Source organism: Heterocephalus glaber, unplaced genomic scaffold (assembly GCF_053883595.1).
Source record: "Heterocephalus glaber isolate CG9 unplaced genomic scaffold, H.glaber_assembly_v1.0 deba00001587, whole genome shotgun sequence".
NCBI lineage: Eukaryota > Metazoa > Chordata > Mammalia > Rodentia > Bathyergidae > Heterocephalus > Heterocephalus glaber.
This window is the reverse complement of record NW_028258365.1, coordinates 736185-750353: the sequence shown is the minus strand read 5'-3', so window position 1 is coordinate 750353 and position 14169 is coordinate 736185. Positions and strand designations below refer to the sequence as shown.

Sequence of the window (14169 nt, the reverse complement as noted above, 5' to 3'; positions counted from 1 at the left end):
GAGAATTCACTCTGTGATGCATCCCATCATCCACCTGAAAATACAGGAAATTTTCTCAATGGTTCCAAAAGATACTCCCTGAGGAATCTTTCAGATGGCACCACAGACAGTTTGCACAGCCCACAATCACTAATACCACCTTTTAACAGCTAGTTTAATACTAGTTTGCTTCCTAATTGACAACTTGCTCTCCTCACAGCAGGTTTTATACTTAATCTAAGGCCTCATTGTCACCCAGCATTTCCAGTGCTGCCCTAACTTGGCTGGGCATGGAAACCACCTGGGAGCATTTGTTAAACTACTGCTGTTCAGGCTATACCACCAGAAAGGCTGCTTCTAAGGGTCTGGTCATAGGCTAAGAAATCGATATTTTTAATAGGTTCCCAAAGTGATTCTGATGCAGTTAGTCCAAACACTCAGCTTTTGGAAATCAATATAAAACCATCAGGGAGAGAGTTTGTATGGAAAAAAAAAATCCAAGTGAAGTTCTTGCCATGTCTGCCAAAATGACAATTTCTCCAAGGTAACTGTCTTAGTTCTAAAGCAAGACAAATAAACCCATCAAAAACTTCCTGCAATATTCCTAAAGCCCAATGTGAGGATTCATTTTATGCATCAAACTAATTGGACTAAGGGATGCCAAGATAGCTGATAAAATATTGTTTCTAAGTGTGTCTATGTCTTAGTTCCCTTTTCATCATTGGGATAAAATACCTACAACTTAAAGGAGGAACTTCTTATCTCATGATTTCAAAGGGTTCAGTCCATGGTTAGGTGGCTCCAAGGCATATGGGTCTGAAGGAGGAGACCTGCTATACCCATAGCATTCAGGAAGCAAAGAGAGAAATGGGGAGCCAGGGACAAGAATACAGTCTTTCAGATCACACCCCCAATGATGCCTCTTCCATTCAGCCCCATTTGCTAACAGCATACTCAGCTATGAACTTAGTGGATTAGCCCACTGATGAGTAGTGCCCTGTGATCCAAACACTTCCCAAAAGCCCCACCTCTGAACACGTGAAACTTTGGGGGGATGTTTTAGATCTAGATCATAATAGTCTATGATAATGATTCCAGAAGAGATTAGTATTTGGATCATTAGACTGAATAAACAAGACTTGCCTTCAACAATGTGAATGGGCACCATTCAATCTGTGGAAGGAATAGAAGAGAAAGTGCAGGAAATATAAGCTCACTCTCTCCGAGCTAGGTCATCTACCTTCTCCTGCCCTCAAACATAGTGCAGCTGGGCCTCAGCCCTTTGGACTCAGGATGGACTACACTGCCAGCTCTCTGGTTCTCAGCAGATGGTGGAACCTTCTGTGTCCACAACCTTGTGAGTCAAGACCTGCAATAAATATCTATACCAACATAGACACAGATATAGGTTATTGGCTCTGCTTCCCTAGAGAACCTTAACTAATATACCAATGACATATAAATGTTATATATATATATATATATCAGAGTGTATGTGTATAAAGTAGAATAAGATCTATCATAAGCTTAATTGAAAACTCATCACATTTTTCAATGTACACTCTGGGCTGTAGATACCCTCATGACTCAAAAAGTAGGAAATAGTTTATATAGTCATCATTAGACAAGTTCTTAATATTAAATTAAAATAAAAAGAGATATCATTTATAGTATAAAGCAACAGGCAACCTAAATATTTTTAAAGCTAAAATTTTACCTTTAAATCTGAAAGTTTAGCACTGAAAGATGTCTAAGGATCATAAAGGCTATGGAATTAATACGAAAACAAAAGTGTATCCAGTATGGGGAACAAACGGGAATTTTTACAGTGAGCAAAGCCACCCTTACTCAGGTCTATCACTCTTTGGTTGCACACTGAAATTACTTGAGATCTTTAAGGATTCTAATGTCTGGACCTCACTCTTAGGGATTCTAGTTTGCTTAGTCTGGACATGGTCGGTGTCCTGGGTATTTTGCAAGCTCCTAGAAGAGTTTCTCTGGTGTGAGGAACTGAAAGTGTAAGCAAGGATCAAAATGTATAATGGTTAATGTGAAATAGGAAGAAAAGGTCCAAAGGGGAAGGGGAAGGGGAAGTGGGAGGGGTAGGGGAAAGGAAAGAAGGGAAAAGAAAAAATATGAGAAAAGGAAAAAATGGAAACAAAGTCTTTGTAAATAGGGAAGGGTGGAGGGGTTAAAGGGAGGGCAGAGGAGTGGGGAAAAAATAAGAACCAAGATATATCACATAAAGGTACAAGTTCCCAATGATGAATGCCATCATATTGTACTCTAAAATGTACCAATAAACTTAATGAATTAAAAAAATAAACCAAAATAGACCACCATGCTTTACACACAAGGGAATGGGACACTCTGCCTCTCCCTGAAGGTTTGAGCAAATCCCCAACTTCCCAGCAACCCTCCAACAATACATTCTATGCTCACTTGTGTGTTACACAGTCTCAATGAGATATGGCCAGTCTCCTAGAGAGACTCAGCCTCTGTGTTTCGCAGATTACCTTAGTGTTTCATCTGTACTCCAGCTCACATGTGCAGGGAGCCTAGTCTTCCTTCCTCTGCTCTCTGCTCATTTTGTTCTACACTCACATTTTCTTCCTCTTCTGTTAAGGCTAGGTGGGAGAAGAGAGGAGGTGAAAGTGAGCAGAGGTACTTTGAGGGCCTAGTAGATGGTCCAGGATGCAGTCTCTGCTGAGCCGATATGTGCTGAGTTGACTCTTTCCTAACTGAGGCTCTGTCCAATTCTCTTCAGAATTTGCAGGCTGTGACACCACTCACCTGCAGTTTCCTTGGTGGCAACACCTTCCATAGAGTTATTGTTAGGATCCAAAATTCCCCCAAAGCCTCCTTATGTTAAAGGCTTGGTTGATAGCTGGTGGGATTTGATAGCTGATGGGATCCTGAGGGCTCTAACTTTATCAACGGAATTAACCTTGGATGAGTTCACAGCTCAGTGGGCTTACTGAGAGGTAGGGCCTAATTGGGTGGTGGAAGTCAGGTCCCTGAGAGTGTGCCTTTGCAGAGTATATCTTGTTTTCTATCCCTTCCTTGCAGTGATCTTTACCACCCTGTTTCCTGGCTGTCATGAGGCGAGCAGCTTTCTTCCACTCTGCCCTTCCATCATGATATTTCTGCTTTGCTTCAGGCCTAAAGCAGTGGAGTCAGCCAACCATGGACTGAAATCTCTCAAACCATGAGCCAAGACAATCTTTCCCCCTTTGAGGTGTTTTTCTCAGGTCACAACAATAAAAAGCTGACTAATTCACATGACTAATACACACCCTACACTGAAATCTTTTATTTTTATTTTATTTTTTATAGACATGTATCAGTTGTATATATTAACCAGGTTCAATGTGGTATTTCCACATGTACACACACTGTATACCAATTAAATCCAGCTTCCCATTTTGTCCAGTGTCTCCTTGCCTCCTCTTCATAGGTCCCAAGATGAAAATTCTCCCCTGTGGCTCACATCCAGTCCAGAGAGACACAGGCAAAACCCTTTGCTGCAGACCTCCTAGGCCGGTGAAGGTAAATATTTTAGAGATTTCAATGTTAACAAACATCCCACACATGCCATAGGTTGCCCAACACTGTTCTAATCTCTGTCTCATAAGCATTTAGCCATTTAATTGCTCTTTCCAATTCCAGGCCCCAGTCAGTCCAGGTGCAGTCTGTGTGGCTTTATGGGGCCTCACGAAGTACAGTATATATTTCAGAGCCCTTCGGACATCTACCTGAAGCCTCCCTCAGTAGGGTGTGCAGGGCTGAGACTGAGGCCAAAGCCAGGGTAGAAATGGAGCAGGGGAAGAGGTCAAAGTATAGGATGGGTGTAAAAATACATTGTGAACTCTTTGTATTTTAATGCAGTTATGGGGTACCCACTGGAAGACTGTGAGCAAAGGAGTAACACAGCCTAATCCATGCCACACAGGAGAGAGAGGACAGTGGGTCACCTGGGCAGAAATGGGACAGGGACAGGTAGGAAGCATCACTGGGAAGGACCTACTCTCCCGGCCCACCCTTGTGGGAAGAGCATTTCCCCACCTCTCCTACAGACCAGGGAGACACTTTGCCCTTTCTTTTACCTTAACACAAACACAACCTGAGATAAATATGACAGAGGCCCATCGCAGCTGACAAGGTCTTCCTGCTAAGCCCAGAAAACTCATGTAAGAAACAGTCTGCAATGAGCTAAGTGGAGCACAGCAAAGGGAGCTGTGCAAACAGAACTGACTCACTTGAGGCTTGGCCCTTCAAAATTCTTCTGTTTAGCACCACCAAACAGTCCAATGACTGCACCTAGCAATAGCCTTATAAAGCTACCTCCTCCCTTTTTGGAGGGCAATTTGATCACACCTATTAAAATTTATAAGTGCTCACAAAATTTGACCTCTCAAGTTTACATTCAGGATTCTTCCCATGGAAACACATAAGTCTGTGCACAAAGAATGCAGTGGTATTCACTTTGCATTTTTTGCAAAACCTTATTGTCCCTCATTAGTATCTGTTAACTAATTCACAATAGACCATGCCACAGATCAAATGCAGAGTAAGAGACACCAGTTTGAGCTCATGGGAACAGGGATAAGACTTGTGATTAAGGGGAAGAAACTAAATTTAGCATAATATGTATTTCTGGAAAAAAAAAAGATGTGTGTGAGCATGTGTGTGTGCATGTGTGTACGTGTGCATGCTGTGTGACTCTATGGATATGAATGTCCTGAAAGAAGTCATCCAACTATTGACACTGATGGTCTTAGAGAAGGGTAGTGTGCATGGAAGAGGCAAAAAGGAGAGTTTACCCATTGTTCAACACTATGTGATTGATTCTTTTGTAATAAAAATGCATTTGTACATTTTGCATTTTGACTTTTTTAAACTAAAAAAAAAACAAACAAAAGAAACTATAATCCCAGCACTCAGGAGGCTGAACCAGAAATATCACTGTGAGTTTGAGGCCAGCCTGGGCTCCATAGTGAGTTCAAGGCCAGCCTGAACTACATAGAGAGAACCAAAAGAAGGAAAGAATGAAGAAAGGAAAAAAGGAAGGAAGGAAGGAAAGAAAGAAAGAAAGAAAGAAAGAAAGAAAGAAAGAAAGAAAGAAAAGAAAGAACAAAAGAGAGAAAGAAAGAAAGAAAGAAAGAAAGAAAGAAAGAAAGAAAGAAAGGAAAGAAAGAAAGAAAGAAAGAAAGAAAGAAAGAAAGAAAGAAAGAAAGAAAGAAAGAAAGAAAGAAAGAAAGAAAGCAAGCAAGCCAGCCTGGCCACAAAATCTTGTCTAATAATTCCCAATTTTAACAAAACTGTCCTTGCATTCTCTGTTTAGATGCTATTCCAGCCTTTCTAAATTCCTGACTTTTGCTGCTCAAAACCCCACTTAAGCTTGTGGTTTTCTGGGTCCTTGCAGATGCCCTGCCCAGCTGGGTCTCCTGGGGGAAGCCAGCCCTCTGTCTTGTAGCTCAGCTGCCCAGGTGCCAAGTCCTCCATGTCACTGGCAATGTGGATGATGCCACTTATCCCCAAGGAGGCAGAACTTTGCCGAGCTCTGTGGCTAACAGCAATTAGAATGCTTAACCTGATTTCTCAGGCCTGGCTGGAGCTGTGGCCACAGACTCAAGTGTGAAGGGCTCTCTGGCGCCAATCACTCTCCCTAAATGGGCCAAGCTTCTTCCTGTGCTGCCTGGGTACAAACCAACAGTGCCCTCTTCTGCTCAGCAGTAGAACTCCTCTCCAAAGCAGCAGCCTTGTGGGGTATCCACAAGTTCACTTGCTCAGGATGTGTCTTGCAAGAGGCCAAAGCAATTGGAAAGTAACCCTGGGGAGTGAGGGGGTCATTTGTAGGAAAGCTGTCACTTTGATTCTACCCTCAAATTATATACCAATTTTACAAGTATCCTCATTTTAACACCCCAAAAAGATGATGAAAATATAACTGGTAAAAAGAAAAGAATTAAAGAGCTTAAGTTTTATGCCACTGTGATGAAGAGGAAATATTATCCATGGCATGAAATATCAATTCAAGCTCTCTGAGAAATAGTCAGGCAGTGAGTTATAATTTTTTTTAAAACCTCATATTATATGTTACCCAAGTAATCATACACTGGGGAACATTCCTTAAGAAAATAGCCCCAAAGAAAATGAAATAATTTATATAAAGACAATTAGATCCACGTCATAGTTCATTATTATATAGCAAAAAAAAAAGGAAAAATTCAACTACAAGGCCCAAACAGTAAAGAAGTATTTGTATGAAGTACAGCATAGCATTACAAAGCTTTAATACAAAGCCATTAAGAATTATTGTTTCAGGAACTGACCTAATACATGTACTGGGTATTTGACACCGTAGACCAACACAGAATACAAAACACTTCTCACATTGACTACAATGTATGTACAATAGAAAACAATTTCACCATAAGTAGAGTTTAGTATTAATTCTTATTTACTAAGATGATTTAATATTGATAAAGAATATAAGAGAGAGGAAGCAAGATAGAAAAAATACTATGATCTATTTTTTCCTGTCTCTTTCTTCACTATTCATCTCAAAGCTTCATTTTCTCTCTTTTGGAAGCTAAGGAAATCTGTTTGATTTCATCAATAGTTGTTAAGAGAGACTACATCACTTATTAAAATATAAGAAAGCAAAATGGCCTTAGAAAGTAATGCCAAATTCCTTTTCTCTCCTCTTACACACACAACCATACTTTTAGCTCATTCAGACACAAGTTTAAGAAAATTCTAGGTCCATTTGTTAATATTTAAAATCTCTAATCTAAGGTTGAAAATGAAATTTATCCAGCAGGTTCAGGAATATGAAAATAATCAAAAAATGATGAAATTCCATGAAACTCTTGATAAGGCTGAATGTGACAGCCTACTGGAAATATCCCTGTTGCGAGTCGAAGCAGAAACAGTGAGCTTCTCCCATTCTCATTACTAAGCTCACAATACATGCTCACTTGAGGCCTGCAGGGACTTAAAGTGTAGGATTGAAACGTCTAATATGACACAAGCCATCGCAAGGGCTCAGCACTCTCCTTTTTAAGGACTGGTTTCAACATTTAGCCTACATTAAAAATCAATAAGGTGTTTGTTTAAAACCTCAGATTCCTGGATCTCTTTGCCATAGATCTGATGTAGACTGGAGCAAGCCAGGGCCTGGAACCTTCATTCTAACAAAAGCAATAGAAAGCTTCTGAGGCAGCTGGCCCCTGTATTTGGATAAATACTAGCACAGCAGACAGTAGAATTTCTTAAATTAAGCAACGTGATGCTTTGCAAGTCAGTCTTCTTGGAGCAGGATTCCAGGACAATATGTTAGAAAACACAGAATCCAACCCACTCTTAATATCCCTGTGAGCAGAACACTAGTCCAAGACTCCACTGCCTCTGTCCTGGCTCTCTTGGTGGCCACTCTGGCCTCCCTGCTGCTTGACCTCACCCTTCCCTCTGCACAGCAACCAGAATGGCCCTCCTGAGCCCCGAGTCAGATCAAGCTCTGCTCATAACTCTCCCAGTCCCTAAACTCGATTTCAAGCTCACTCCTAGCTTCCTCCCTAGCCTCATTGCCTCTGCTCTTCTTCCTCTCTCTCCCAGCCATAGAGCCCTCCTTGCTGTACCCCACACACCACATCTGCTCCAGAGGCAAGGCACACATGCCTCCTGAAGTCTCTGACAGGTTGCTTTTCCACCAAATATCCCGCTCTCCCCTTATCTTTCATTTCGTGATAGCTCAAGGAGTGGCTCTCTTCATTCCTCTGCCTGTCACCCTTTGCATTCTACCTTTCACTTTGGCACTCACTGAATGAAAAGTAGAATATTGAACTGTGGCCATGTGAAAGCACTGGCTTTGTCTGTTTCTGCACTTCTCAGTCCTAGCAGCTACGGCAGTGTGCATCATACAAAAAGTGTTCAGTAAATACCTGATGAATGAAGGAAGGTAGGAATTTCACATATGGGGTCTAATGGAAGCGTGACATAGACAGAATCTGTTGGAGTCTTTTTGCAAAGTCCAACTGCATATACGTAAGGAGGAAGGTACACTCTACCTGGTCTACTACATTCCTAAATGCCCAATGCAATCTTCCTTTTTTAAAAATGGGGGTGATGCTTATTCTTAGCCACAAAAATTAACATTCATATGGTCCTACGCCTGCGCTGAATCACCTCATTATGCTAGAACCCCAAATGATACACATTGTAAAGAAGGAAAGTTCTCCAACCTCTTCATCATGTCTATGGTTCGAATGCTGGGGCCCTCTCCAAAATGCACATTGAACATTAATTCTCAATGCAGCAGGGTTAAGAGGCATGGCCTTTGGGACGTCTCTCATGAATAGGATAAGGCAGGCACCCTTTACAGGGCTCCAGGTTGAAGGGAGCAGTGTTCCTCCCCCCTGGAGGCCACAGCAACAAGGCTCCGCCCTGAGAGTAGAAAGAGGGCCTCACCAGACACCAATCTTGCTGGTGCCTTGATGAGAAATTAATTCCTATTGTTTGCAAATTACTCAGTCTGGAGTATTTTGTTACAACAGCACAGACTAAGACAAGGATATCCTCTCAATCTCCAGGTTCCAAAGGGAGGAATGAATAATGAATTACAAATATGATGTTTCTTGGATGTTTAACACATTTGTGATACTGCTCACTGTTCTTACTGTTTAAGCTGGATCTAAGAACTGGGAAGCCAATTAAACTGAACACCAAGCTCCTCCCTGTGTAGAGCTCTGTTCAAACTGGGTGTTCCTGCTGTGGAATGTTCCAGGTAGGGAGGAAAAACACCACAGCTGCATTCAGAAAGCATTTCTATGTAAGTCATCTAGTAAATGGTGTAGAAAGACCTCAGGAGAAAAGGCATCTAAATCTCCAAGCTTCTACTCATTTGTCAGAGCTTTCTTCTTGGTGGTATTTGCTCTTGTCTGGTTTTATGTTTGTACTATTTCATTGTTTTTCCTAGGTAGTCTGGGTTATACGTAATCTATGTAGGGATTGATCTTGGCTTCTCATTGAAGTCAGAAACTCTTGCAGGACCAGGCTTGTGTTTTATACTTCTTCTGTTTCCCATCCACCTGAAACAGAACTGATTCATAAGGAAAACTGAGGCAGTACCCTGGTCCTCAGCTCCCTTCAGTGATCAAAACTGGTTTGGGATGTTGTAATGCTTTTAGTAAACTTTCTTGTTGCTCTGTGGTACTTCGCTTGGAGAAGCTAGGATGCCATTCCCAGATTACTGTTTTAAACCCCCCTCCAAAATTCTTTAATATAAATCTATATTTACATTACAATATTTGCTTTAAAAGATAATACATTTCTGCACTGGGGTACGGGTTCTGGGTTTCTGGGTGGGCTCGAGCGACAGGCAGGCGAGTGGACTGCGCTGTGGCCCACTGAAGGGGCCACGAAGAAGCTGTGATGGGTCCTGAGCGCCCAGGACTACGAGATGCAGGGCCTGGCTGCACAGGTCCTGGATGCTTCATCCCTTAGTTTCAAAACTAGATTGAAGTGGTTTGTCATATGCTTCGTGGCTGGCATTTCTTTTCTATCCTTGGAACTGGATTGCTGTGGCTTCTCAGTGATGTAAAGCTTTTTGCAGTGTTGTATACCCTTGGAAATCTTGCAACATTGGCCAGCACCTGCCTTTTAATGGGACCCATGAAGCAGCTGAAGAAAATGTTTGAAACAACAAGATTGCTTGCAGCAGTTGTTACGCTGCTATACTTGGTGTTCTTCTCCCTGTGTGCTGCTCTTTGGTGACATAAGAAGGGACTGGCCTTATTATTCTGCATATTGCAGTCCTTGTCCATGACCTGGTACAGTCTGTTGTATATCCCGTATCAAGAAATGCAGTACTTAAATGCTGTTCTTCTATCCTAAGTTGAAAATCGGAGGCCACCTCCCGCCTGCCGCCCACAGCCCAAGATCCCCGGTTTCCACAGACTTCACCAAAATGCCACCCCAGATGGAACACGCCATGGAAACCATGTTTACATTTGCCGGGGACAAAGGCTACTTAACGAAGGAGGACCTGTGAGTACTCATGGAAAAGGAGTTCCCTGGGTTTTTGGAAAATCAAAAAGATTCTCTGGCTGTGGACAAAATCATGAAGGACCTGGACCAGTGCCGAGACGGGAAAGTGGGCTTCCAGAGCTTCTTTTCACTAATCGCAGGCCTCACCATTGCGTGCAATGATCATTTTGTAGTGCACATGAAACAGAAGGGAAAGAAGTAGGCAGAATTGAACATTTACTCCTGCCCAGATGAGAGTTCTCCCAAAGGGGCACTTAACGGAATCTGCCCCTCAGTTTCCCCTTGTATAAAGATTTCATGAGCAGATCGGGACCCTTAGAAAATGTACAAATAACATCCAACTCTCATTGGACAAGCAGAGAAAGGAAAGTTAGTTAAATGCTAGATAAGCTTTTGATTTTTATATTGTTTGCATCCTCTTGCCCTCAATAAATAAAGTCTTTTTTTTAGTTCCGGAAAGAAAGGAAAAAAAAGAGAATCAGAACGGTCTCCTGGGAAAGAACACTGGAATGCAGAGTCATCTGTTGTGCAGGGGGCTACTCCTGGTGCAGTAATCACTCCAGCAGTAACTTGAGCCATTCTGTGTCCTGGTAAAACCACTCTTAGTTAAACTGTTACATGCTCATAGTTTTAAATGCACTGTGTTATTAACATGATCTTCCAAAGATAAGGAGATTTTCACTGCCAATTGTAAATAATCTTTAGCCACTTTTTAATCTTTACAGAGGAGCTTTTGAAATGTGAATATTTAAAGGATAAATCTGTGCTGTGAGATATACACAGTTTATTTGGCTTTTAAAAATACGTACTTTTTAAAGATTCCCATTTTTTAACTTTAAAAATGTGAAACTTTTCCCTTTAAGCTTAAAATTCCTTATTACATACATGTAATAAAAATTATATATATATATATATATATATATATATATATACACACACACACAATTTCAAAATAAACCCATTCTTGGGAACAAAAGATAATACATTTCTATCTCAATTAAGTTATTTAAAGCATCATTTTTAGGATTCCATATGTCTTTCTTAGTTTATTAGTATCTGTGTGTAGTACATATTGGTTACATTCCCTGTGGAAAGGTGTTGCCTGTACCAACACAGCTTGCTTCCTTTATTTATCCCCTTTCCCTTCTTTTCTTTCTTCCCCAACATCCCTTGATCCCCTTCCTTTTTTGCACATGTTTGCACATCTCTTTACTATGACTAAATAAATATGTATGATGTAATTATAGAAAAATATACATATAACTTTCCAAGAGGTAAGCTAAAGTCAAATTTTCTATGATAATGCAATTCATACTTGGTTAATCATAATGGGGATTCATTGGTTTGTAACTCTTATTTCGTGGAATTTTACTTAACAGTAATGGAACTCTATAAAGTAACATTCTCCATGTGCTTTCCAATTTTCATGTTGAGGTAGAAGAAAAACTTAGTCACTATTTAAATGGAAAATTTTGTCCAGACTCAATATTAATGCAGAAATACAATCTCCTTTATTTCTTTGCACAAATATATTCTTAAAGAAAATGTAACATAAAATATCCCAAACTAAATTTTTAAACCTAGAGAATTTTAACAAAATTGTTAATTCCTATAACTCCAGAAACCTGTCAGTAAAACCTATAATAAAAACTATCAGTTGGTAATTTAGACTAGTAACTAATAGTAATAGGATAATTTCACCCTAATTTTATGTGATTACTAGGCTATTACAAAATCAGAATTGATTGCTTTTGATCGTTTAAGGATAAAAGTAGAGAGTAAATAACCATAATAGTTTAAAGTTATTATTCACTACACTATGACAAAGTTTTAAATTTTAATCAAGTAATAAAGCTGGTTAGTAAAACTTCTCTTAACAGAGACAGTGATGTGACAGATGGACAACCTAAGTTGACAAGCAACATAAGAGTACAGAGGCAATAGATAAAAATAAATTATATTTTGTAGTAGGTATACAAATATAGTATTTCAAGCTCTAAAATAGTTTATCTTACAGTCATTTTTCAGATATACTATAACAGAAAGTATAGGGCCGGGGATTTAGCTCAGTGGTTTTGCTGCCTGCTGCGCAAGTGCGAGGACCTGAGTTCAATCCCTAGTACCAAAAAAAAAGAAAGTTTTGTGTCCCATGTTGCCCCCAGAATTCATATTTTGAAATCCTAACCCCCTAATATGAGGTGTTAGGAGGTGGGGCTTTTGGAAGGTAATGAGGTCATGAGGGTGGTTCCCTCATAAGTGGGATTATTGCCCTTATAAAAAGGACCCTAGCGAGCTCTCTAGCTCTATTAACACCATGTAAATATATTACAAAAAAATCAGCTGTCTACAACTCATAAGAGGGTCTTCACCATAACAAACAATATTGGCATCCTCATCTCAGACTTTCAGCCTCAGGAACTGTGGAGAATAAATTTCTATTGTTTATAAATCACCTAGTCTACTGTACTTTCTTAGAGTGGCCTTATCACACTAAGAAATACTTGTTGAGTTTTAAGTTCTTATGGTTTGGAATCATTCAAACCATGTCCTTTACATAGGAAAAAAATATAATCCTTATATTTGAATTATGTATACCGAGGGACATATAGCCATATGATCCCAATGGAATATGAAGTCATTTAGAATCTAAGTTGGAAGAAAAAGGTACTAAGTCCCATCTCCGATCTTTCATGAAAGGTTTAGTCTGTGTTAAGATGTAGTTTCTACAGAAGAATTAGTAACTCAATGCCAATTAGAAGTTGATGAAACTTCAACCATATGTATACTGTCCTCAAAGCCAATGGCTCAATAAAGATCAATAAATTTTATAAACCATCTCATGTCAGTCCTGATGAATTTCTCCACAAAATGATCAGTGGTATAGCAGTGCTCAATAATAAAACAACTTTGACTAAAATACATATACTTTTCAGTAACAAACTTAGAAGAGCGAATTTAGTATTTTACTGTCTTCTATAATAATTCTATCTGACATCTAACTCTGTAACCTAGGCGAGGCCTTTTCATGTAATGGCTTATTCATTCATTCATGCATTCACTCATTTATTCATTTGTAGTCCTACAGATTGAACCTGAGGGCCTTTCACTTTTTTTTTTTTTTTTGAGACAAGGTCTCCTTAAGTCATTAAATTGGCCAAACTTGCTTATGATCTTTCTGTTTCAAATTCCCAGAGTGCTGGGATGACAGGCATGTGTCCCCACACTCAGCCCTGATAACCTTTTTAAACAAAGAATTATAAAAGCAATGCCTGTGTCTGTTTAATATATACTGATAGAAAGTAGCTTTTATTTTTTAATAGTCCACTGGCCTAAGAAGTAGTATATATTATGTATACACACATGTACACAAGTTTTCAAGAACAAAGTAACCAACAGAATTGGAGTACAGTATTCTATCCTGTGATTCTTAATTATGATGTGTCCACTTGATGAGTAAGAACTGCCTAGCAGACAAGTAAAACTCTGGATGCATCTGTGGATGAATGACATGGACTGCAAACTGAGGAGGGAAGCTCATCCTGGATGTGGGTGGCACCAATCAATTGACTTGTAGTCTGGATGCAATAAAAAGGGAAAGAAAACCAGTTTTTCCAGCATCATGTATTAAAGAGGCTATCTTTCTTCCATTGAAGGTTTTTGGCTCCTTTGTCAAAGAGTGTGTTTGGAGTTGTTCCTGCACCTTCTAATCTGTTCCACTGATCCTCAGGTCTGGTTCGTTCTTTCTTTCTTTCTTTCTTTCTTTCTTTCTTTCTTTCTTTCTTTGCCAGCACCATCCTGTTTTTATCACAGTAGTTTTGTAGTATAATTTCAAGTCAGGGATTGTGATGTCCCAGCCTTGCCTTTCTTGCTCAGAATTGCTTTTGCTTTTCTAGGTCTCTTCTGGTTCCAAATGAATTTTAGAATTGTTTTCTCTAATTTTGTGAGATATGCTATTGGTATTTTTATTGGGATTGCATTAAATCTGTATAACAATTTTGGAAGTATGGTCATTTTCACTATATTCGGCACTTATTTTAGAAGGTAGAGAAGGGTGTATCAGGTGCTCCCAAGAAAAGGGAAAATCTGTAGGGTGGGAACTTCTAAGTGCTTCCAATGAAGACCTGGTAAACATTTCCCAAC

General features: G+C 39.8%; 1 pseudogene; it reads left to right on the top strand.

Moving 5' to 3' along the window:
- LOC101703728 (vesicle transport protein SFT2A pseudogene) overlaps nucleotides 1-9881 on the top strand; it is a 65600-nt pseudogene extending 55719 nt beyond the window's left edge.
- The last annotated feature ends 4288 nt before the right edge of the window (nucleotides 9882-14169 follow it).